Below are 25,154 nucleotides of genomic sequence, written 5' to 3'. Positions count from 1 at the left end.
CAGGGCGCGAGCATTGACAAAGGTGGCATGCATGCACCTTAGCTTCAATGTCTCTGTCTAACCCAGGCCACCACAAATGGCTGCGCACAAGCGCCTTCATACGTACAATGCCAGGATGACCCTTGTGGAGGGAACCTAAGACCCTAGTCCTCATCGAGGCAGGAATGACAACTCTGCTCCCCAAAAGCAGACACCCCTGGAAGGTGGATAACTCATTCCTTTTGGACCAGAAATTCTGAAACTCAGTGCCTGGACAGCTCTCTGGCCATCCAGATAAAACCCAAGAAGGACACGTGAAAGTGTGAGATCTGTGGCTGATTCAGCAGCCACATCCCTGGCATCTAAAGGGGACTCAGTCAAGGCCTGAATGGAGAAGATATTGATTGTTGGTGCAGGGTCAGCTTCTATTACCGGCAGGGGTAATCTACTGAGGCCGTCAGCATGGCCCATTTCTTTCCCAGGTTTGTGAAGTAAGGAAAAATCATAGGCAGACAGAAAGATAGACCATCTCAGCATTCTGGGGGAGATGATTTGGGGAGTTTGTTTATGTGTGGTAAACAGCCCCAACAAAGGCTTATGGTCAGTGAAGACCGTGAAATGCCTGCCATATAGGAAATCATGGAATTTTTTGATTCCAGCAACAACAGCTAAAGCCTCCCTGTCAATTTGAGCATAATTTCGCTCTGCAGAAGACAAGGTTCTGGAGTAATATGCAACAGGAACCTGAGTTCCATCTGATCTGAGGTGGCTTAGTACGGCTCCCACCCCATAAGGAGAAGCATCACAAGCGATGCACACAGGAAGGGATTCATTGAAATGTGCAAGCACACTGTTAGAAATGAGTAAGGCCTTAACCTCATTGAAACTTGCTTCGTGTTTTTGTGACCACTGCCACACTGCCTGTTTGTCCAAGAGCCTATGAAGAGGCTCGGCTACACTAGCCTTGTTTGGAAGGAAGGAGTTGTAGAAGTTCAGAATGCCCAGAAAGGCCTGTAGTTCAGCCTTGGACTTTGGTCTAGGAGCATGCATAATAGCTTTCAATTTGGATTCAGCAGGGTGAATCCCGGTAGCATCAATTTTGAATCCCAGAAAATCTGTAGAAGGCACCCCAATTTTACATTTGTCCTTCTTAAGTTTGAGGCCCATTTTCCTGAACCTTAGCAGGACAGCCCTTAATCTCTCAGCTAAGTTGTGTGTAGAGTCTCCTGCAATTAAGACATCATCAAAATAGGGGCAAACCCCTGGTATACCCCGTAGTGTGTTTTCCATTATGCTTTGGAAAATTCCAGGAGCGACATTTACTCCAAATTGTAACCTCTTTACCTTGAATGCCCCCCTGTGGGTCACAATGGTTTGAGCTACAGCAGCAGCTAGGTCAAGCTTTGCAAAAACGCCCCCCCCCCTTGAGGGAGGCCAGGATATGACTGACCACAGGAACAGGATAGGCATGTTGCTGTCCCCATTTGCCTTAAGAGGCGTGACAATGGGGGTCTCCCAAGGACTGAAGTCGACAGGTTCTAAAACTCCTTGCTGAATCAATTTGTCCAACTCGGTGTCAATTTTACCCTTCAAAGCAAAAGGGACCCTTCTTGCTTTAATTCTAATAGGGGTGACAGTGGGGTCTAACTTCAGTGACACAGGGGGTCCTTTGTATGTGCCCAGCTGGGGGCTGAAAACATCTGCAAATTCTTTGCAGACTTCTTGTAGGTCAATTGTTTGCAAGCTATTGAGCCCTGTGACGTGTATTCCCAAGGCCTCAAACCAATCGAGTCCTATGAGACTTGTTCGTTCACCCCCTACTACTATTACATCTAGTGGACCTTCAAAATCCTTATACTGTACGTTAAGGGTGGCCTCCCCCTTAACACACACTCTGGAGTTTTGAAAGTCTGTTAACACAATGTCGGAAGGCCTCAGCTTGGCCTGAAATCCGCTGCCAGAACAAATCTTCCTAAATGTGTGCATGTAAATGATTGAAAGTGCAGACCCTGTATCCAGTTCCATAGCCAATGGAACCCCTTGTAGCTTCACTTTAAGTGACAGCTTTTTCTTGATGGGCTTGTGTGTGCCTGTCCTATAAATGCTTCTTCGCGAAGCGCAGAAACCCACCCTGTTTTGGCTGGGGACCCTGGTACCTTTCAGGCGCAATTCTTCCCGAGGTTGTACCTTCTGACGGCCCAATCACACAGCTGCAATGTGTCCCTGTTTTCCGCATGCCCTACAGATAGCGGAGTGGAATCTACAGTCGGTCCTCTTGTGGCGACCTCCACAACCGAGGCACTTGGGGAGAGCTGAAAAGCTTTCTTTCTGTTTCCCTTCTTTCGTGGGGTAGAGACGGTCTACTTCATTGTCAGGATCCTCCTCTGGGTTCCTTTGGACTCCTTCCTGGTGCACGGACACAGCTTCTGGAGTGCTTCTGATCGGCCTCATGTTCTTGATGGTGCCGCCCGCTGCCTCTTCTGCAGTAACCTCTCTCAAGGCATCTTGGAATGATAAGTCTTCTTTAGCAAAAAGTCTCTGCTGTAATTCTCTATGCCTCAGTCTGCATACAAATCTGTCTCTCAGCCGTTCTTCTAGATCCTTGAACTCGCAGTGTTTAGCGGCTTTTCTCAGCGCAGCAATGTATTCTTTGGCTGATTCTCCAGGTTGCTGATCCCTCTGTTCGAAGGTGTGGTGCCAAGCGATGACGGACAACTTGGGCTGGAAGTGTTCCTTTAGTAGTTTTTTGAGATCTGTGTAGTTAACAGATTCTAGAGGTACAGGTGCTGCTATGTTTTCAGCGATTTCGAATGCATCTTGACCGCAAACGCACAGCAGGGTGGCGGCTTTTAAACTATCTTCTCTTACTTGATTGACTTTAAGATAGTTTTCCACCCTGGCTATGTAGGACTCCCATCTTTCTGGATGCGAGACGTCGAATTCTGAAATGTGTCCCAACTTTTGCCATTTTTGTAGAAAAAGGAAGGGTCTATCAGCCAGCCTACCCCCAATGCTCGCTAGATTGGCGGGTAGCTGCCGAGTCAATGCCGTTCCTACTGCTCAGGACTCTCGGGTAAGCTTACACCTGTCTTCAGTCAATGTAAGGCAATCCCATCCTCGTTGCCAGTGTTAAGTCCCTCGCGAAATGGCAATGACACGAGAAGCAGTTGTAGTTCTCAGGAACTCTTTATTTCTGTTCAGCATATTGGTTACAAGACGCCGACGACGCCCAAATCTCCCTGCCTCTTTTATAGGCGATTCCTGGGCCAAACTGCAACATTTGGTGCGCCAGCACCCGCGCATGTGCGCGAGTGCTGGCGACAGCCAGTCTGGTCCCAGGCAGCTTGCAGCTTGCACCTGCCCAGGACCGTTGCAATGCCCTGAGCCTGCTTCCACAGGCTCAGGACATAACATTAAGAATCCTTCCTTCCTTCCTTCCTTCCTTCCTTCCTTCCTTCCTTCCTTCCTTCCTTCCTTCCTTCCTTCCTTCCTTCCTTCCTTCCTTTTAAAGCAGAGCTATCACTCAGTATAGAGCTCTAGGGCCACCTTTACTAGAGATGAAAACCAGAAAAACTACTCCTTCACAATATTCCAATTAATTGAAAAGAAATTTGCATATTTTACTAGGGGATGAAATTTGCAAGTATTAAAATCAGCCATGCAACAAACCTATTCATAGACAGATAAAAGTACTCAACATAGCATTAGCAAATGGCTGATGATAAAGCTGTCAAAAATAATTTGCTAATGAAGTTCTTGCTTACATAATCAACTTTAAGGAATTATTGTGTGGAGAAAAGGCCTAATCCTGCCACCTAATATTTCAGCCACATATGCTCAGTCATAAGACATTCTATTTTGTATAGATGCCATTGGTGACTCATGCTTAATTTCTGGTGATTTTATGGACACATGCATGTAATATGGAAGTAGATTTTCATTAACTTTTTAATGAAACCTACAACCCTGGAAATTCCTCATTGTTTCCCACTTAAGTACTAATCAAGCATACCTATGCTTAGGTTTTTGAGACATTCAACTGAGAAATAAAACAAAAAATATAAATAACTCAACCCAAACCAAGGCATTTGCCTTGAGCATACATCCATTGTGATGGTTAATTATTTTTACTAACAAGGAACTGTAATTGATTTTTCCATTCTGTTGCTTTTTCTTGTATCTGTTCAGCTGCCTGTTTGTTTTCTCTTTTAATATTTTATTTTCATCATTCTGAAATCTATCTGCTCATTTTCCACTATCTTTTTTTTTTTAACCCTATTTGTGTTTGTCTTCCATTCTAGGCCTTTATCACTTTTCACAAGTCATAATCCTAGTTCCTTAGGAGCAGGCATTATAAATGTTCTCCACTTCTCTGTACAATGTACAGAGAATTTGCTGCTGTTATACTCATGGTAGGAATGCAAAATTTAATCGCACACATTCTATTCCAATCCCAGAAGGACAATAATGTTAGATTATATTAAAGAGGCAAACTGGCTGAAAATATTTCTTTCCACTTAAATAAATTAATATCTGCAAGAAATCAAATATGCTAAAGTCATCCTGTACATTATACCAGAAGTCCTCATCCTTCATCTCACACATCAAAGGAGAAGCTAAAGGAGTTCAAGGCTTTTAATTTCCAGGCCAATGCTTTTACAAACAGAAATTCTTTCTCAGACTTTTCAATATTTTAGCATTATGACCACATTTCCTACTGATGAACATGAATGAAGAATAGATGAGAATGATGCAAGAATATGGTTAAGTGAACTACTAGGAAGTTTATCTTAACTTTGAATGCTAGTATGCCCTGTGTCCCCATGTTGTGATATGACAGCATACACAGTAGCATTTGTGTCCCTTGACCTGCTGCTCAGAAGAAGTGGGAGTTAAGAAGACACTTGGAAGCCATCTGCCACCAGTCAGCAACCAATCTGTTTGATTCTATTTATGGGCCTAGTTTCTCTCTCTCTTTCTCTGTATGTGCTTCAATTAATAAAACAGAGGTAATTCAAAATTTAATTTGCAAGAGAAATAAATTATAACTATTTCCACCAGACATTTAAACAGCATTGGTTCTTTAGGTAGGCCTTGCTTGACTCCTTGTAGTGAAATATGGTTAGATAAAGCTGTAAAATCCAAGAAATAATCATTTGTTGAAAAGGCTGTATTTGTTTACTTGTTTTAAACCCGAAGAAGAAAAATTTAGCTACATAGTTTTGTTGGACATGAAGATCAGTCCTCAAGAGTTAGCCAGTTCAGAAACTGTTTACACCTTGAACCAAAATTCAACTGGCACCTATCTCAAATGATTAAAGGTCCATCCTCTTATCTTGCCTGCAGACCAGAAAAAAAATCAATCCTATTTGCAAAAGAACATAGCCTGAAAAGAGAAAATATAATAAAGCTTAGACTTACCTATAAATCAGAAATATCATTTCAGACTTAATAAATTCTAGACAGTCACATGATCACAAACCTTGACGTGTAAAAGAAATGCTATCGATGGCTGCTGTGATGGAGAGCAAACGGAAATTTTGCAGATAGGTTGGGCATTATTCAAAATATTCCTATGGGTTGTACAGTCTGTTTTCAAAATTTAACAGCATTAAATGTGATGGATAACTTGAATATGAAATGTTCTTAGCCATATGGAGGAGGATTGCTGGCATAACATACTATTAACAATGAGTAAGGAAGTACATATTTCATGTCTTCATCCAGGATGCCAAAAATTTCCATTGAAAGAAAGCTTGGAGGAAAAGATAGTTAAGAGCTATGTATATAAAATTAGTAACAGTATGTAGGAAGCCATTTCATTTAGAAACCTTTTTTCTTTTTTTCTTTTAAAGTACAGCATGAAAAGAGGGAACACCAAGGTTATCAAAAAGAGAAATAACGCCTAGTTCTTCCACAACAGCTAACTGTAAAATGAAGAAAGCATAGCTAAATTAATTAATTGTAATTTACCTGTGTTCATTTATAAACTTGTTCCATTTTGGCTTTTCTTGTCCTCTCTAATTCATTTAGCTCTATCCTGAGTTTTGCTTTAGTCCTCAACTGTTAACTTTTCTCTCAGAGCATTTTTGATTGTATATCTGGTGGAAACAATCACAGCTATGAAAAAGAAGTATCTGGCTTGCTGCTACAAAGCTCAACCAAGAGGAATCTACTAAGAAGGAAAAGAAAGAAAGAGGGAATAACTTTCACTGCAAACGATGAGCCAGGAAGGAGGAAAATGCTAGTTTCGTGAATATAAATAATTTTCTCCAGACTCTTAAGGAAATGATAAACAATTGTGAATGCATATACAAGAAATGCTTATGTTGTTGTTGGCTGAAAATCCTAATTACTGACAGCAAATTAAACTATCATATGCCAAAATAGGAGTAGTCAATGGGAAAAGTGTAATGAACAATTACAAGTTGTACCAGTAGAGTAAAAATCTAAAGCAAGTAGATGAATTTATGAAGTCTGTTAGAAGGTGAAAGATGGAAAAACAGATGGAAAAATGGAAATGCTGATAGAATGGTGGCAGGTAGTATATGCTTTGTTTGAAAAAAAAATAAATGTTTCTTAAATAAGTCAGAAAAACTATATATAAAGGCATGCTTCTGTCTACTTTGTTATATAGAACTGAGTATCTCAAGAGAAACATAAAAATAAGTTGAATACAGTAGAACTTGATTTCTTAAGAACTGTATGGTAAAACAAGAAGAGATGGATCAAGTAGAAATGAGTGCTGAATATATGTGGACTAAATAAAAAAGTGAGTGACAGGTACAAAAACACACTGAAACATCAATAGACTATATGAGGAGAACATTCAGACAACAACAGAATATATGAGGATCAAATTACAAAACTAATATATAAAAGAAGACTGAATAATACTGATAAGTGGAAAATATTTGTAGCTCACGGTTGAAATGAGAGGTCCTTGGTACTCTCTGAGCTTGGTTGTTTTCTTGCAGATGCTTTGTTAACCAAAGTGGGTAATATCATCAGTCATGATGATGTTACCTAGTTTGAATAATAAAATGTCTGCAAAACATCAATAGACTATATGAGGAGAACAACCAAGCTCAGAGAGCACCAAAGGACCCCTAAAGATTGAATGGATTGAGAGAGTTGATGAAATCCTGAAAAAAAGGAGAAATGACAACAACTGCCACCAAAAACTGAACAAAAAGTAATTATATACCACAGTGTATGGATATAATGAAAACAAGGATAATTTATAATTATAAAAAGTATAGAGATATATAGTAAATGGTATTGGTGTAAACTAGATGTAGCTATATTTTTATTTTTTATGTTTTTACTTTTATTATTTCTTATGCCTTTTCTGAACTTTATATAGGGCTGAATAATATGAATAACAATAGTAATAATAATAATAGAGAAAAGCTGTTCTAAATATTCTGTCTGATAAGATCTCAAGATGCCCTATAGAAATAACATCAAGTGTCTAAAAGTCAATAAGATTAATAGTGAATACATCAGAAGAGTGAAGGAGATCTTAAAGTCCAAACTCAGTGGTGGAAATATACCATCAAATATACCATCAAGGCCATTAAAACTTAGGTGATTCCATTCATTAGATACACACTTGGAATAGTAGATTGGACTTGAACAGAACTAAAAGCCTTGGATAAGAAGACTAGAAAAATAATGATAATGAATCATGCCCACCATTCACACAGCAATGTTGACAAACTTTGTTTACCAAGGAGAATAGGTGAGTGTGGAATATTGCAGTACATCAGATAGCTGAAGAATTAAAAATGGCATTGGAAGAATATTGAAAGGAGAATGAAAAAGATGCACTAAAGCTAGACTTTCTGAATATCAAAAAGGCCAAACTGGCCTATAAGAAAGACAAAATTAAAGATTAGAAAAAAGACTTGGGAAGACGAAGTATTACATGGCAAGTAGATAAAAATGTAGCAGGCAAAAAATAAAAAAAATAAAAAGTAACGTTAATCTTGGTATTGATTTCTGCTCATCTGGGTGTTGATTGCTGGTGAGGAGATGTTTAGGTCTTTTTGTTTCCTGTTTGATTTTTGAATGTCTCTTTTGAATGGTATGTAGATGATAAACAACATCTATATATGTTTATTCACCAGCAATCAACACCCAGATGAACACAGATTAACATCAAGAGTAACACTAGATCAAAAATCAAGAAGCAAACAATACCCCAATCAAAAATCTACCAACTCAGACAAACAAGCTAACAGTAAACAACAGCCCAATCAAGAAACAACCAAATCCACTCCCACCAATACTGACAGGATAAGCCACTAATACAGTATATAAAATGAGAGCAAACTTTATGCCCTTACTAGCACTAATGACACTACCTAGCTTGATAATGAAATGTCTGCAAGAAAACAACCAAGCTCAGAGAGCACCAAGGACCCAAACAACCTGTACCTATCCCAAGTCCGTGGGAAGGAGTCAATAAGTAGACAAAAATGCCAAGTCCAGTCTACACATTGGACTAACTGTGCAACCAATCAAAATATAATATATATGTAAAGAACTTATCTGATAAACAGTATCAAAGCTATGTTATTTTTGCTTTCCATTGCTTTGTATTATTTTGCATAGTTTCATGGTAACATGACAAGAAAATATTAGAAGTTGCTACATTATGCTTTTCATTTTTTTAATGTGACAGTCCTTAGGTTTTTGAGATTTTACATGTAGAGAAAATCTAATTAAAACCCCTCACTTGCCACATACTGCATATATTATATACATTTTTCTATGGTCAGATCCCCATTAAAAAATCTGTATGACTGGCTTCATTTTAATCAGGGTAGAGGGAAATCACTAAGCTGTTTATTTAGCTAAATTCTTGCAAGTCAAAAGAGATGCACAAACTTTTGCCAAATTTTCTTAAATTTGTATTCCTAGACTTGAAGCAGCCAGCTATTTTCTTCACTTGAACAGAATTTGAGCAATATTCTGAAGGATTCAAGATAAATATGAGTCAGCAAAATATAATGTTAATCAACGGCTCACATATGAATCATAGTAATATTGCATGTAAAAATTTAATTCATCTTGATCTGGATAAATCATTGCCACAGGTTAAACTATGCTGCTTTCTAAAGTTCATCTAACCCATGTTATGAAATCGTATTTGGATTAAGAGGTTTGAGAGTTTGGACACAGTTCTTGGGCAATGATATCATGTATCTGCTCAGGCTTTTGATCCCTGGTAGTTCATAATATTACAAACGAGCTAGGAAGTGTTAAATTCTTCTTCAAAAGGTCAGTGTGAGATTACCCTTAGAAAAAAAATTCTTGGAGAATTGTAGCAGCTTTTAGTCTGATATTAATATTCCTTTCTAGGTCAAAGTCTTCAGATATGTAATGTCTGTAAAGTCCCACAATCTCTTTCATAGTTCTAACTATCCTGGTCTATTTCTGCATTCTGTTAAGGCTAGTGAGGTTTCTGCATTCTGTTAAGGCGAGAGGAGAATATTTCTTTTTAGTCTTTTGCCCTGAGAACTGTCATCTGCTGGATCCATTGCTAACAATATTTAGTATATTTTGGATCACATATTTTATGCATATGTTTTTAATTCAATATATAGCTTAGACTCTGTTATTATTTGAATATTAAATATAGTGAACTGTGATTTGAATAACAGCCTTCTCAGAAATCCTGCTCCTATTGGGGAATATTTTACTTAAACATATTTGCTTATTATCTAAATAATAATACTGGATTCAATAAAGTCTCAAATCCAGTCTATACATCTGGCTGAGTATATACCAAACCATAAACAACAACAACGATGACAACGATGATGATGATGATGACGACGATGATGATAGTAATAGGCTCCCTGGGTATAATCCCAAAAAAGTGGAGCACCACTCCACCTTCGCACTGAGAAAATCACCATCAGTCAGTTGCAAATGGCAGCTTCACTGAGAGCGCTTACATTCTGTAATAATACCTTTAACACCATCAAATATATCTGCCTATCGCAGATCCTTGAGAAAGACTCAATAGGTTAGGGGTGTCAAACTGCCGGCCCGCAGGCTGGATGTGTCACAAGGAAACCGTGCCCACCCCATTGCCAGAAATGGGGGGAAAGCTCCGATACATCGCACAACATCACATGTCTGCAATAGGTAAATTCTTTTTAGGTGGCTAAAAATGCTTAAAAATCTGGTTGTCTCTGCAACAAACCATAATAATATTCTAAGATTCTTGGGAAGAACTCAGTGTGTCTGAAAGCTGATACTAGCCAAAGAACTGGCCACTGAGATTTCAGGTTTTTGTATATAATAATTATTTATGCTGCCTATCAATGAATTTGGGCAGTCCATAATAATCAAAGAACTTACAATAAAAATAAAAAGATAAAAGTGTGATGAAGAGAGAGGTCTCACTTGGGCTATAGGCAAGGATTTTAAAAAACATGGAAGCTTTTAATATTTGTTAAGAGTGTTTCATTCTGACTTTTCTTTGATTTTATGCAAATTATGGGTAAACAACCTTGACAGATTTGAAGTAAAGTTTCATTGCAATGTTGTGTAAGCTACCTTGACAAATTTGAATTGGTAAAGGAGACAAAATATAATCCTGATATCCTGGGATCCTGATTTTTTATTTCAACTCTCAGTTCTTTCAAAGCACAGATATTTTCAGTTCTCCTGGGACATAAGCCCATACAACTCAGCTGATTAGACCCCCTGAACAGTGAAGTCTCCACTGTCCATTCACCATCTTGGCTTCACAGTAAAGCAAATAATTTAGTACATCTGATCTTCATCTGCCCAATCACCTCCAACAGCTGTCCGCAGCCAAATTTTGGATGAAAGTCATCCATGGCAGCTATTCATCCATCCATATCCTCTTGCTGGGCTGCCTGTGAATTTTTCTGTTTCTCTTTTCTGACTAGACTTTAAATGTCTCAGTCATTCTGATGACTTATTCCTTGAAAATCCAATATTAGGATTATCTAAAGAAAAAGAACTGTAAAAGACAATGCATAATTGTAAAGGATAAAAGTTTTTTTTTTTCAAAATACCATAGTGTATGTAAATCTGTTGGCAACAAAATTATTTTTCGATCTCAAAGGCACAGCATACTCCAAAATAGTATAAATCTGTTATTGACTACATTACAGGTTTATAATCAATCAACCAATTTATTGTTTTGACCACTGGTTGTAACAGGTAATATAAAATCTGCACAAAACTGGCCAAATATTAATAAAATACATTAAAATGTACAAAAATCTGTAAAACATTAAAACAGCGTTATTACAGCAAACAAAATACTAGAAAACATTAAAAACATTTGATAACATATTCTCTCTATTTAGCAGCACTATGTGCAAAGCTTGCTGATTTCCATTATAATGTCTCCTTCTCTAAATTAATTAAATATTCAATTTTATTTAAATCAGGCCAAAATGATTTTCTTACCAAAAGCGGCTCAGAAAATTTCCATGTGCTGACATGGAAATAGAGCATTAGAATAAATCATGGGTAAAATCTTCATAATTTCCTTAGAGTAAGGGCAAAAGCATATATTATATGGAATTTTGAGAAATTAGCTCTAATTGCTGATATAATTTGCTGAAATTATATAGGTAGTCCTCAACTTACAACCACAATTGAGCCCAAAATTTATGTTACTAAGTGAAAAAATTGTTAAGTAAGTTTTACCCCATGCCACATTTGTTAAGTGAGTCACTGCAGTTGTTAAATTGGTAACATGGTTTCCCCTTGACTTTGTTTGTCAGAAGGTCACAAAAGGTGATCCCATGACTCCCAGATACTGCAATTGTATGAAAAATGGTCATAAACCACTTTTTTCAGTGCTGTTGTAACTTTGAATGGTCACTAAATGAACTGTTGTAAGTCAAGTAAGTCATGTAAAGGCCTCTCAGAGGGATGGCCCTGTAACACACATTTGATTTTGTTTTATTAAGTGCTTTCTAAGAAGCAACCTTATTTAGTGATAATTTAGACACATTTCTTTGGGCAAAGATATTCAACACCCCATTTTTAAATAATAGATTATTGTTTGCATTGTTTGAATTTAAAAAGAATTTTAGAGAAAACCCAAAGGTATGCATATGATTGGATAAAAATGTAAACCAACTGGTGCAAGGAATAGAGAAATTCATTTGCTGCAGGCACCGTTTGATAAATTAAGGATCAGGTTGTGAGAATAGTCTAGCTCAATAATTGAATGCCCTAAAAATTATCGTAGCTGCAATTGCAAATGTACCTGCTTCTTTATAGAGAAAGAGGATAAGAATATCATTAGGTGGAATTTTAGAGTATTATTATGATATTATTATTATTTTTAGTATTAGTATTGTTTAACAATTTGGAGATTATATTGTTTAATAATTAGGATATTAACTTGTTTATGTTTGCATTATTATTATGTTTATTTTCCATTTGTTTATATTTATGTCAAAGGGGAATTAAAGTGCATTATGGACTTGGTTATTTATGTAGTTGGTTAATGTTAGTTAGATTATGATTATCATATTTGTAACCCTGTACTCAGCTCTGGGAAGTTGGGGAGGGAGAGAGGGTTTGGGAGGTTATATTGTAATTTTTATAAAACTTTTTAATAAAAAAAAAGAATATCATTAGGTGTACAAGCTGCATTACATCTCAGTTCAATAAGTCATGATGCCAGCAGGAGTAGGGAAAAAAAATACTAGGGTCTATATATTATACCACAGTTATTTTGTTAAATGCATTGGTGGCTATATTTGTAGGGCCCTACCACTGGGCACCATGAGGTGCTTCTCTCAGACATGGTATATTAAGAGCAGAGTTCAGCCCCTGCCATCCAAACATTCCTCAGGTAACCTTGTATGTTCTCATAATCCAAATCCTTCACTCACTATGGTGCTAATTTGATGCTGGCCTTGACTCAGGTATCTAACTTATTAGCTTTCCTAAGAGATATATAATCTGAAGGGCCAGGACTGCATGCAGATAGAACACTTTAGTAATTCCTAACAAAGTCCCTCCAAATATCACTTCTAACTATAATTTTTGAAGAGAGATGACTGAATATATAGTGACTAATCATAGCAATTTTAATTTTGATTACATTGAAATGAATGAAATTTAATGAAATTTATTTTTCTTTATGTGCTGTTGCACAATTCTTCATTTTGACCATTTTTATTTGCGGAATAATGGATGCTGTCCCAAAAGATTGGGCTAAGACATAATAGACAACACTATTAGAATGGTCCTTGACTGAGCACATAAGTCATAATCAGTCTAGACAATATACTTTTGGTAATATCATGAGAACCTATGTATTGGTAAAATGTTGGATAACAGAGGTGGTCTTGGAGATCTGACCTGCATTTTTCAGATGAAGTTTCATTGATCATGTTAAGGTAAAACTGAGCCACACATCTGATAGGTTTCTTTGTGATTTACTCAAAAAAAGCAAAAGAAAAAACAGATGACATTCATGGTTCAGTGAACAAAAAGGAACAAAAGGTGTTAATGAGCCTATAAAAGCAACATGAGGTCATGTACCAAAAAGTTTTACATTTTATTTAATTAAATATATACATTCAACCTGAAGATAAATAAACTAATGGTTTTTGAATTGGCAAACATATAAAGAAAATGAGCTTTAGCTTGCAATGCCACACTAAATCCTAGCTCCAATGATACCACATTTTATTAAAGAGTAGATCATATGATTTTGAGACAACTACAGTAAACTAACTCTGCAAAGCCTGAGAATCTCTAGACCAAGCTGGTCTGCTCTTCACTTAAAAACAACTCTGTACAAAAGAAGTATGTACAGAGATAGCAAGAAGCTAAAAACACCAGCCTGAAGATGACGAATGTGACTTCGTCGAAACGTTGCCAAGACACTTCCAATTTTACGCGGGAGAAAACCCGAACAACCAAAGACCTATAGAGAAAATATAGCTTACATAGTAGCACAGAGAAGAGAGAAGACTCCCAGTCACAAGACTGAACTTTGGGTACTTGGCAATATGGCTGCACTTACAGCCATTTGTAGTGTCTCATGGTCATGTGACTATGTTTTACAGTGCTTTTGCCAAAACGCGGTACTTCTGGTTTTCAGCAAAATCACTTCCATAGGGTTTGATTAATGACTGTGGTGTTCGCTTAATGAACACGAATTCACTTAACAATTGCTGCAAAAAAGGGTGTAAAATGGATTGGTCACATTTTACAACCATTATGATATACAACCTTGATGGCCAGACTTCATTATGGTTGTATATTGAAGACGACCATTATGCTGTCTGCAGAAATGCTTACATATAAACTGTAATCTTTCTCTTTAAATATCTTTGCCAGGAGTTAGACTTCTGCCAAGTTGGAAAAATGCATTAATTTAAACGGACCAGTGATCTGTTTCTGAATTAAGTGGCAATATATGCCCAGACCTTCTTATATTTATCCTTATGCTTATATGGGAATTGTGTATAATTCCCTGAATTAATATGGTAAATCAGGAAATTATTATATTCTTAATTGAAAACATGAAGAAAGGTGTTTAAGAACAATAAAGAAATCATTATACCATGCAACTGATATTTCTTCCCATTTTTATTTAATAAAAAGATGAAAGTATACCAAGCACCTATTATTGCAAAGGGATTTGTAGATTTCTAAATATTCAGAGCATATTGGTTTGATAGTCTAAGCCTATCTTTGATTATAATGATTTAAAATCCCAGCCCCAAACCCCGCTAACAAACATTGGCCCCCATTAAATTCAATATGTGTTTTTGTGGATGATATGCTGAAAAATCACAGACTTAGTTCTGAATGGCTGTTATTTGGCAAAACTTTTCATTGCCTTGACATAATTTCGGGGTGGGGGTGGGGGAGAGTGGAGAACAGACACAAATGGAATCCTATTGCAGTCCAGCACAGCTGGATGAGACCAGATAATGGAAATCTCAGTTTGTGAATCACAGGTGCTAATAATAAACTATGGGAGGAAAAAACTATAGCTGTGAGTTATTCAAAAAAGAATTGGAAAGAAATTTGGGAAAGGAGCAGCAGGAGACATATTTGGCTAAGGAAGGGAGAGGAAAAAGATAACAGAATAGTGGCCAGGAGTGGACAGTTTTGTTGCCACTGTATCTGTTTTCTCCAAAACTAAGAACCAAAGCTTCCAAGTATATGTTAAATGCAATGGCTTTGCTAAATAAGTATTTGCCCTTTGCCAAATTCTTTTCTAATAACCTCTTCTATTCCCTGTAAAAGCAAAAAAAGACAGATGTGCTTGTTCTTTAGGTTTTGATTCTGCAAACAATTTTGCTTTTTCTCCCCACAAGTCAATTTTGGAGTAAAATCTGGAAAGAAAGGAAGGAGATATTAACATATTTTTGTTCAAGATTCATCCTTCTTCCCCTCCCCATAAAGCTTTGCATTTGCATTTGAATGCCCCTCTGTTCTTTATTATAAGTAAGAATTAAAAGAACAAAGAGGATAGGAAGTGGGGAGTAGCAAAAAGAGACAGAAGCTGGAGGTGGTGACTGACACACAGAAGAAGAGCTGGTGCTCTAAGTCCCTGGTTGTCTAGATTCCAGCTGACAAGTTCCAGAGGTGTAATTTAGTAGAAACACTTCCTTATATTTCTCTTCTCTCTTGCCATTTCTTTTAAAACAAATGAATACACATCCAGACCAAGAACATTCTTTTTACTGTACTATTGCTACAGAGGAATTGCATAAAATACGAACACTTATCTTTTTTTACTCTGTATGTGGGTATTAATAATTCTGTTAATAGTTCTACATTGTGAAACATACCTATAAATCTTTGAAGTAGAGAAAGTTCAGAAAAGTAAAGGCATATAAAAAGCTTATTTTCACCCATATTTTTAGGCTAAATGAAAGACTTTCAAAGAGCTTGAAATAATTGTTTGTTTATTTATTCAATCATTCATTCGGTTTATATGGCTACCCGTATCAGGTACATGATTCTGGGTGGTTCTCAATATTAAAATAAATAAAAAAGACAGATACAAATACAAAATAAATTGTATACAGATACAAAATAAAATGAAGAATAAAACACACAGCAGCCAGCTCTCCACATAACCAGGAAACAGATTCCATCACTCATCCTGGGCCCCAGGCTCAAGCACAAAACCAGGTCTTCAAGGCCTTACAAAATCCCACCAAGACTAGAGCCAACCTAATCTCTAGAGGAATGATGTCTCAGAGGGCAGGAACCATGACAGAAAAAGCTCTACTATGGGGCCTCACCAGCTGACACTCCAGAGAACTGCAGGATTACCAGGGAACTGACCATGCCAGGGATAAACCATAATTTTCCTAAATCCATTATTACCTTGCCACCCTTCCAACAGAAAAATCAGGTCAAGTGTTTGATCACTTTTAGGTATTTATATGAATTGAGATAAGTTTACCATTCCTATCCTGGTGCAGGAGAAGAGCAGGAAGAGTTGGATGGGCAGAGTTAAACACATCATCAACTTAGAGTCATTGCACAAGTTCCCCATTTCTATTTCCTCCTAAATTCTGTTGAGCCTAATTTGGCACCAATTTAGTGTTGAACTTTAGTTGACCAGATTCTTGTGTATAGCCTTGAATAAATCTTCTGTGCTACAATGTAACTGGTGGTCCTGATTCTTTGTGTCTGACATCTGGAGGCTCAGTTGATGCCATGCCCAAAAGCAGCTGGCCCCATCTCTGAGAGGAGAACTCCCCATCTCTGAGAGGAGAACCAGGTTTTGATAATACATTCCAGGTGAACCATCTCATCTGTGATCACAGATGAAGAAGACTTTTTATAGACTGACCTGGAATTTAGCAGCAGCAACTGAAAGCTCATGCCCTTGAAGGACTGTTGATAAGGACCCACGAATGAGAGCAGAGGATTGGAACATGCCACTGAAACAATATATCTTCATATGGTCCTTGATAACAGCCTGTGCCCCATCTCCCATCACATCTGTTACTGTCACTACCAAGATGTTACAACCCATTCCCAACTCAACCATCCAAAGACTCCCCCACCCCCGTATTGGTCTATGCCCAAGCCAAAAAACCCCATCAAACATACACACATTATAATTATTCCAGGAGTCCACTAAATCCAAAGGTACTTCTGCAAAGTACTCAGCACCTCCAGATAAGCAAGGACCCTCCTATCATGCCTACCATACATAAATTGTCTTTCAATGCTCCTACCAGTCCCCTCTCACTAGAGTGGCAGCATACCCACTAATCCAACCATACAACAATCCAAAGAGTGATTCAAGCTCTCCTTCTTCTGGTTCTCATCTATAGGAAAGACAAGCAATCCCCTATATTCATGGGGGAATTAAACTCCTCCAAGTTCTTATCTTGAGTCACTAATCCAAAAACTACCAACAACCCATTTGAATTCTAATGGATTCTCTTTCAACACAGAACACCCTAATGTCTGCTCTGAAATCACTTCTTGTTCCAGGCAAAGTGGGGGCAAGATGTATATCAGGTTAGATAGCGAAGCTCTAGCCATAGGGCTAGGGCTGAAACTAATCTTCCCTCTATATTCTTCCCTCTATATTCCACAGCCAACTTGCCACCATATAAGCACCTCCTTTCAATGCTGGAGCAGCCACTTTCATTGTCTAAATTACTTCTGTCTCCACTGGCCCAAATCAGAGCTAATCATCTCTGCACAAGCCAGCAAAAGTCCTCCTCCACTGTTTCTCCCAGCTCTCCTCTCCACCACCACATTGCCAAATGCTGATCAGTGCACCAAATGTTCAACAGCTGCTCTATGCACTCAGATGTCCAACTAGCATTGTCTGTCCCAGGTAGACAATTTTCCAGTTAACAACTCAGATAAAGATGAGCTCTGGACACTACGCCTGGTTCTTTTCCCCAAGATGCCATCAGGCCTGACAAGGGATTCAAATTGCATGGGCCTGATAAAAACCCACCAAGTCCAGTAAATGGAAGAGCCAATAAACTTTCACCTTCCAATCCAATTGTCTGCACTGCTAACCTTGTAAGTTGTAACCCACCCAGAGTCATGTGTGAGTTGGATGGCCATATATATTTGTTTAATAAATAAATGAAAATAGATAACATGCTGCAACAGTCTTAAAACTATCTACCACCAATGCCTGCTCTGCAAACAGGACCAATCTCAGTCCTAGTGTTAAAACAAAACAAACAAATAAATCATATCCCACTTCTTCAATCTTTTTTGCACCTCTGTTCATTGATTGATTCTAGGTGATCAGAATCATTTTTCACCTTTATTCAACCTTCTTCCATATTCAGTAATATAAAAATGATACTGAAAGTGGAATAAAGCTTATTAATGAAGGTTTTTTTCATAATGTACAAATACCGTACTTTCCGGCGTATAAGACGACTTTCACAAGCTTTAAAATTGGTGCCGAAGATGGGGGTCATCTTATACGCCGAGTCGTCTTATACACCGGAATATATGGTAGAACTTTTTGTGACCTTTCACCTTTCTTTGCCTAGAGTTACCATTTTTCCAATTATCTCCAGTTTTATATTTTATTTCTTTAGCTACAAATGTTATTTCTATCTTCCTTGGGTTTCTGCTTCTTCCTTTTTTTATCCTATTGCTGAGACTATTTCCTGCACTTAATTATTCTATCACTTTTTTATGTTTTTCAAGGAACACATAGCCCTTTTAATGTAAAAATGATGATATTTTATTTCCAGCAAAGTAGACAACTTTTGCTTTCCTATCAGAAGCTGAACTGCACCACATTCTCTCAGTTATCTTTCAAATCTCAGTTTGAATGCTTATCAACATGTTGTGATATTATTGAGATTCAGCAAATTATTAACAGAGTAATATTAAATTTAAAATAATAATTTGATACATTTTTATTTATGTCTCACCTTTATTATTTATATAAATATCTCAAAGTGGTGAACATACTTAATACACCTTCCTTTTCCTTTTTTCCCACAACAACAACCTTGTGAGATTGGTTGGGCTGAGAGTAACTGGCCCGAAGTAACCCAACTGGCTTTCATGGCTAAGGCAGGACTCACAATCTCCTGTTTTCTAGCTTGAGGCCTTAACCAACAAAATCCCTTTTTGAATGATGTTATGAAACTTCCATGTGGGAATTCCAATCAGTCTTTCTTGGTGCCCAAACTAAGCAGATTACTTTACCAGACCAATGACCGGATTTTCAGGCAAGTCTTGCAAACCTGTAGCATTCAAGTACAAGGAAAAAGGAAGATGGGTCTGTTTCTGGAACAAACCACTATAAGCAGTCTTTTTTTTTTTTAATTGAAAAGTTTTACAAAAGTTTACAACAAAACAACCCCAAACCCCCCCACCCCCTCCCTCTCCCACACTTCCAATAGCTGAATACAGGATTACAAATATGACAATCATAATCTAAATAACATTAACCGACTATATACAAACCAAATCCATAATACACTTTAACTCCCTTTTAACAAAAATAAACAAATTCTAAACAAATTAATTCTTAAACAATACGATATAATAAAAATTCCACTATAATAAACTATTGATAATAATAATAGTAATAATAATAATAATAATACTCATTATTCAAAAAGTAAATGAAACTTTTTATTCCCATATATAAGCAGTCTTTATAATCCTTACTTTGAATGCCATCATTACTGTAATTTACAATGGCTTTATCAGAGGATTAATTGAATTGCTCCTATTCTGGCTGTTCCTTGCTAACATTAACAGTGCTAATCAGAAAATCCAGAAGACTTTTATATCAATTACAAGTTTTAGTTTGGACTGCGGAGACTGCCAGCAATAAGAACTTACGAAATCTAGAAGAAAGCGTTGTAAAGAGAGAGCTCAAAAAGACATAGGTTTATTTATGCTCAGAAATGTATGCACTATACATGTTACAAAGAAACAGAAGAATGAATTTGATATCAACTGATCACTATAGGACAATAATATAGCAAAACCTTATTTTACTCCTTCATTCTCCATTATGACAAAATGAATGAGAGTGTTTTAGTTCATGTTTATTTTTCTATTTGTACACATTAATGAGGGATCAAGGGTAAGAAACCTTGGGACTTTGGTTAAGAATGATTTGATAACTGAGTACTGATTGTGATATTGTACAGTACATTAACTGATGCAAATTGTTGCACATCTCACTATGCCAGCATTCACTGTTGATTTCACTTTTGGAATTTCTCAGCCATTCTTTTTTCTTGAGTCTTCATATTTGATTCATTGCAAAATGTGCCATTTAAGTTCACATATGAATGTACAACATTAAATTTTTAATAATTGAAAGCTGGATGAGGGCTAGTTGATCATCTGTTAGGCTTCAGTCAAAAAGTGAAGTGTTTGAGATGGAATCGTAATATTTGGGATACTTCATTCACATATGCATGGCATTATTTTATGTTGAAAACTGAGACTATTCAATATTTTGTCCCTGTCTCATCCTTCAAAATTATAAATATGTATGTTCTTGTGGACTAAAATCAATCTTAAATAAAACAAATAAATAAAATAGGGGCTATAGTTTATTTCCAAACATCCCAAAGTTGCCCAGCAACAATGTGTGCATATGCATATTCCGTGTATTCTAATGTAAGTCTTAAATTAGGAAGTCAACTTCTGAAAGATCAGAAGTGATAACATACAGTATCTTCTGGACTTACTGAAAAAAAAGTGGCAATCCATCTAGTAAATTCAGAAACATCACCAGAACGGCAGGCCTGAAATTATTGGGCCTATTTATTTATTACAGATATAGTATAATATTAAAGATGGCAATAAGAACAATACCAAGTGACTCTATTTACTTTCTAAACACACAAACACTCAACAACCATGAAAAATTAACTAAAAAAATTCTGTTGAAATTTAGTCACTTATCTCTGAATTTTATGGTATGATTTCAATCTCTTTTAGGAATGGAGTTTTAAGGGAGGAAATGGAAGAAGGCATCCTGTTCCTGGTGTGAATTATGGATTCCCTGTTGATCAGTGTTTTTCAAACTTGGCAACTTTAAGATAATTTATGATCAGATTGTCTTTGACATGATTTAACAGATGGGTAGTTTAAGCACAAGGGACTACAATCCATCATCTATATAATTTGGTTGATCCCCATAAAGCCATTACATTTGCTTCAAAACCAATACTTGAAGCAAATCTGCAAAATCTTCGACAAGGGCTGAGGAGGAACTTGATACTCCATATTTATTTGTTTATTTTACAGTATTTATAAGTTTCATTAAACAATGTAGCATATTCTGTCTTAAAACCATACCTTTGCACTTACAGTAACTTACCCAGTTGTTTCTTTCATTATTATTTTAGTTCTCTAATTTTGTTTTTTTCAACACACTATTGGTTTTCTGCATTACATTCTTAAGCTACAGGGTCCAGTTTAAGAAATTCTTTCCTGGATTTCAGCAATCTTCTCTGCTTTGCCCTGATCAAGTAGAGATTATATGCTCTCATAATCCTAGAGCTGATGTAAGCAAAACGTATCTTGGATAATGCAATATACAATAAATATGATGAAAATAAAACCATTCCAAAGTAAATTTCACTGATACTATGAAGGTTTTGGGCTTTTCAAAGGGCCAATTGTCAAGCTAACATTTGTTTTCTTGTTCTATATTAACAGCCTGAAGAATTATTTATTATGTCCTTTCTTTTACTCTTGATATTAGAAGTGCTTTAAACACTGTAACCACAATATTAACTAAGATGTATAAATTTCCCTAATCTATGCAGAGACCAAGGTATGCATGACTATCTCAAACTACTGATCACACATGAAAGGACGGAGGTTCAGCAACACTGCAGATGTTCAAGCACACAGCTTGGCCTTTGTCCTCTCCACCTGCTGAAAACTTGGACAGCTCAACCTGTTTTAGTTTTCTTGTGTAAGAAGAGCAAGAGACCTAATATGCCTTTTGGTTACTTCACTTATAGAAATAAAAGCAGAATACAAGGAGAGACAAGGAGATAACCCTGTAAGGGAACTGATCTTCTCTCCAAGGTTCCCATTGAGTATCCCTTTTGTCTATTCAGTTCTTTCTTGAGTCTTTCCTCCAATTCAAAACTTGAAAATGATTTTTTTCTAAAGGGCTGTGTTCTGACTCACTATAAACCTTGAACCTAATGCAGAATGTTTTGATTCAAGCTAGGTTTTAACTCACTTGATGCAGGATGGTGATATCTCATTCCTCCTGTCTCTGGTTCTAAATCCTCTGTAGGGTTTAGCTTTCAAATAGAAATTGTCAGAGCTGTATAAGATGTTCCTGTGACAAATGACTTGTAAACCAAGGATGACAGAAGAGGGAAAATTGTGAATTAACAAGAACTAAATAAATTGGGCATAAATTAAACAAATTTCAACAAGAGCCAACCATGGGCTAGACAGTTCAATTAACTTTGAGACACAATGTCTAGATCCTGGGAGTTGCATACATCGCCATCAGATAAACAAAATGAATCCTTGAACAGCAGAATTATACAAAGAATTTATCAACTTAAAGAAGGTTCCATTTTATCCACCTACCCCATACTATGTGATAGATATATCAGCCATTTCTCTGCCATTATGAAAGGTCACAAAAGGGTGAAGTCAACCCAAATCCGAAATGCTAATTCTTAAGACATCTCTAAACTGGGTAAAAAAAATAAGAAATAAGTTGGAATGTCATTATCATAATGTTAAAAAGAATTCCACTCAGGAAGAGTTCTGAAACAGATTAACAGCCCAAAGATGACCCTCTGAATGTTACAGCTCCCAGACTTAAAAACCAAGATAACCTTGATCCAAATCCAAAACTATATATCTCTCATAGACAGCACAGAATGATGGCCTATGTACAAAAGTAATACAATGTGTTATAGACACTTGTGAAATAGTTGGCTAATATGCCAACTAAATACTTATGTATTGTTTCTACCTAGGTGTTTCTAGTTTTGGTTTCATTTACAAATTTAGTTGATAAAGACTCAGGAATGGAAGAGACATTCATTTCACGCAAATACTGTAACTGGACAGGCTTATGCAATGTGTACTTCCTGAACCTATATATAAAATGAAACACATTTTTCATGAAACACATTTTAGTAGTTTTCAATGTTGTTCACAACCGAAAAGGCACTCAAAATACATCTGGAGATATGTTTGCTTGCATATTACAACAATATGGAAAAATCAGACAAAAATATGCATGCTAGGGAAAGTGAATATTTTTTTTTTATTCTGTTCAATTGTGTCCAATTCCTGCAGGGTTTTGCCTGCAAGGTTTTTCAGAAGCCATTTTCCATTGTCTCCTTCTTAGAGCTGAGAGAGAGAGAGTGACTGGCTCAAGGTCACCCAGCTTGATTTGTGCCTAAGACAGGATTGAAACTCACGGTTTTCTGATTTCTAGCTTGATGCCTTAATCACTACAGCAAACTGACTCTCATATATCAATAAAACTATAAGCCATAACCATTATGTTTTTTAATCTTAATTTAATATATTATCTCCACTATTATATGTCTCTCTGTGTGTGTATTTGCTGATGCATTATTTAAACTAAATTTGTATATCAGTGATTGCATGACCTCTGTAAATTCTAAACACTAAATAAAATAAATAAAGTAAAACCATATACATATAATCATACAGATTTTCACAGGTCAAATTTTCAAACCAATGGGAATAATAGAAGAAGAAAATAAATTTGCAGTCTGGAAAGTGAGAAAGTGTTATAAATTAAAATGAACAGGTTCATCCGGCCTGATAGTATCTTTCTTCTTTTTGCATCTCTTCTGAATTCATCCCCCTTTCAATTAGGTGACAGGGAAAAAGTGCCAGGAAAAAAATTCCTCCATCATTACTCTGTTCTTAGTGGCTAAGTTGCTACTTCTAGTAATTATGCTCTGATATCTATTGTAAAATCTGAAGAAGAAACCAAGAGTATATATTGGAAATTCAATAGGTCATGATTTTGGGTTAGAAGATAAGGATGGATCAAAAATTGTCCCTGATTAAAATAAAATAGAAAATGATATTAACAAATGGAAAACAATATTCTTTGACCCACATTTCATGACAGAAAGTAGAAACATCAGGCTAGTGTGTGGGAAAGTAAATGGGCTAGACATTAACATTCCAAAGTAGAAAAGGATAAAGTCTAAGGAAGTCTATTGTGTAATTCTGGTGGAGTGATTATACCGGGATTTGACAAACTGACAAATGTGGCTATTTCCATTTCAAATGGGAAACTGAGATGAGATCAAATGCATTTCATAGTAATGAATCAGAACTTCTTCCTACACATCTTGCCTTGCAAACACTCAGCATAATTGAAGATCCATAGAGTCAAAAAAACAGGATATATAAAATGTGCTCAAGGGGTTTGAAAAAATACCATATAGAAAAACAGCCACAGCTAAAGATTAAAATTATTAACACAGCATGAAAACATTGAGCCCATTTTTGGTTTGGAGTTCTACTTGTCTGAAGAGTCTATGCCAAGCTTTCAATGGTAAGTTTTAATGGACTGTATAAATTTTCCACATGTAAGAGCCATCAATTGTGTTGGAGCAACCCTTCTATCTTGGAATTTTGGGACTTGTAATCCCAGTGTGTCTGGACTGTAGGAGATTGGGAAGGGGAGTTGTTATATAGCAAAAGCTTCCTCTAGTCACTAATAGGCAAAGAGCCAGTATTGCCAAAGAAACCAGCTGGAGTTACAATTTATCAGTGACACAAGTTACTAATGGCTCTGACTGTAAGTATTGCAGGTGCTGGTATATAAACACATTTCTAGCATGTGTCTGACACCAGTGGTGGGATTCAAATATGTGAACAACTGCTTCTTTGTGTGGATGCTGCTTCTGGAAGTCCATTCTGGGCCTGGGCAACAAAAAATTAGCTACCAGTTCTGCCAAAGTGGTGCAAACTAGCTGAATCCTACCACTGTCTGATACCCTTAAAAATAAGAAATAACAACGCATTTACATGTCAGTCTCAGAGAAGACAACTTAAACTCACTAAGAGATGGGTAACCTTTTCATGGTTGAAGTTTTTTTCTACCTGAAATTTTAAGCTGTTGGTTCAACTAATAGAAAACCTTTGTAAAGTTTTTTTTAAATATTAAA

Source organism: Crotalus tigris, unplaced genomic scaffold (genome assembly GCF_016545835.1).
Source record: "Crotalus tigris isolate CLP2741 ecotype Arizona unplaced genomic scaffold, ASM1654583v1 scf7180000017644.4837335, whole genome shotgun sequence".
NCBI classification, from domain to species: domain Eukaryota; kingdom Metazoa; phylum Chordata; class Lepidosauria; order Squamata; family Viperidae; genus Crotalus; species Crotalus tigris.
Note: the sequence above shows the minus strand (reverse complement) of the source record.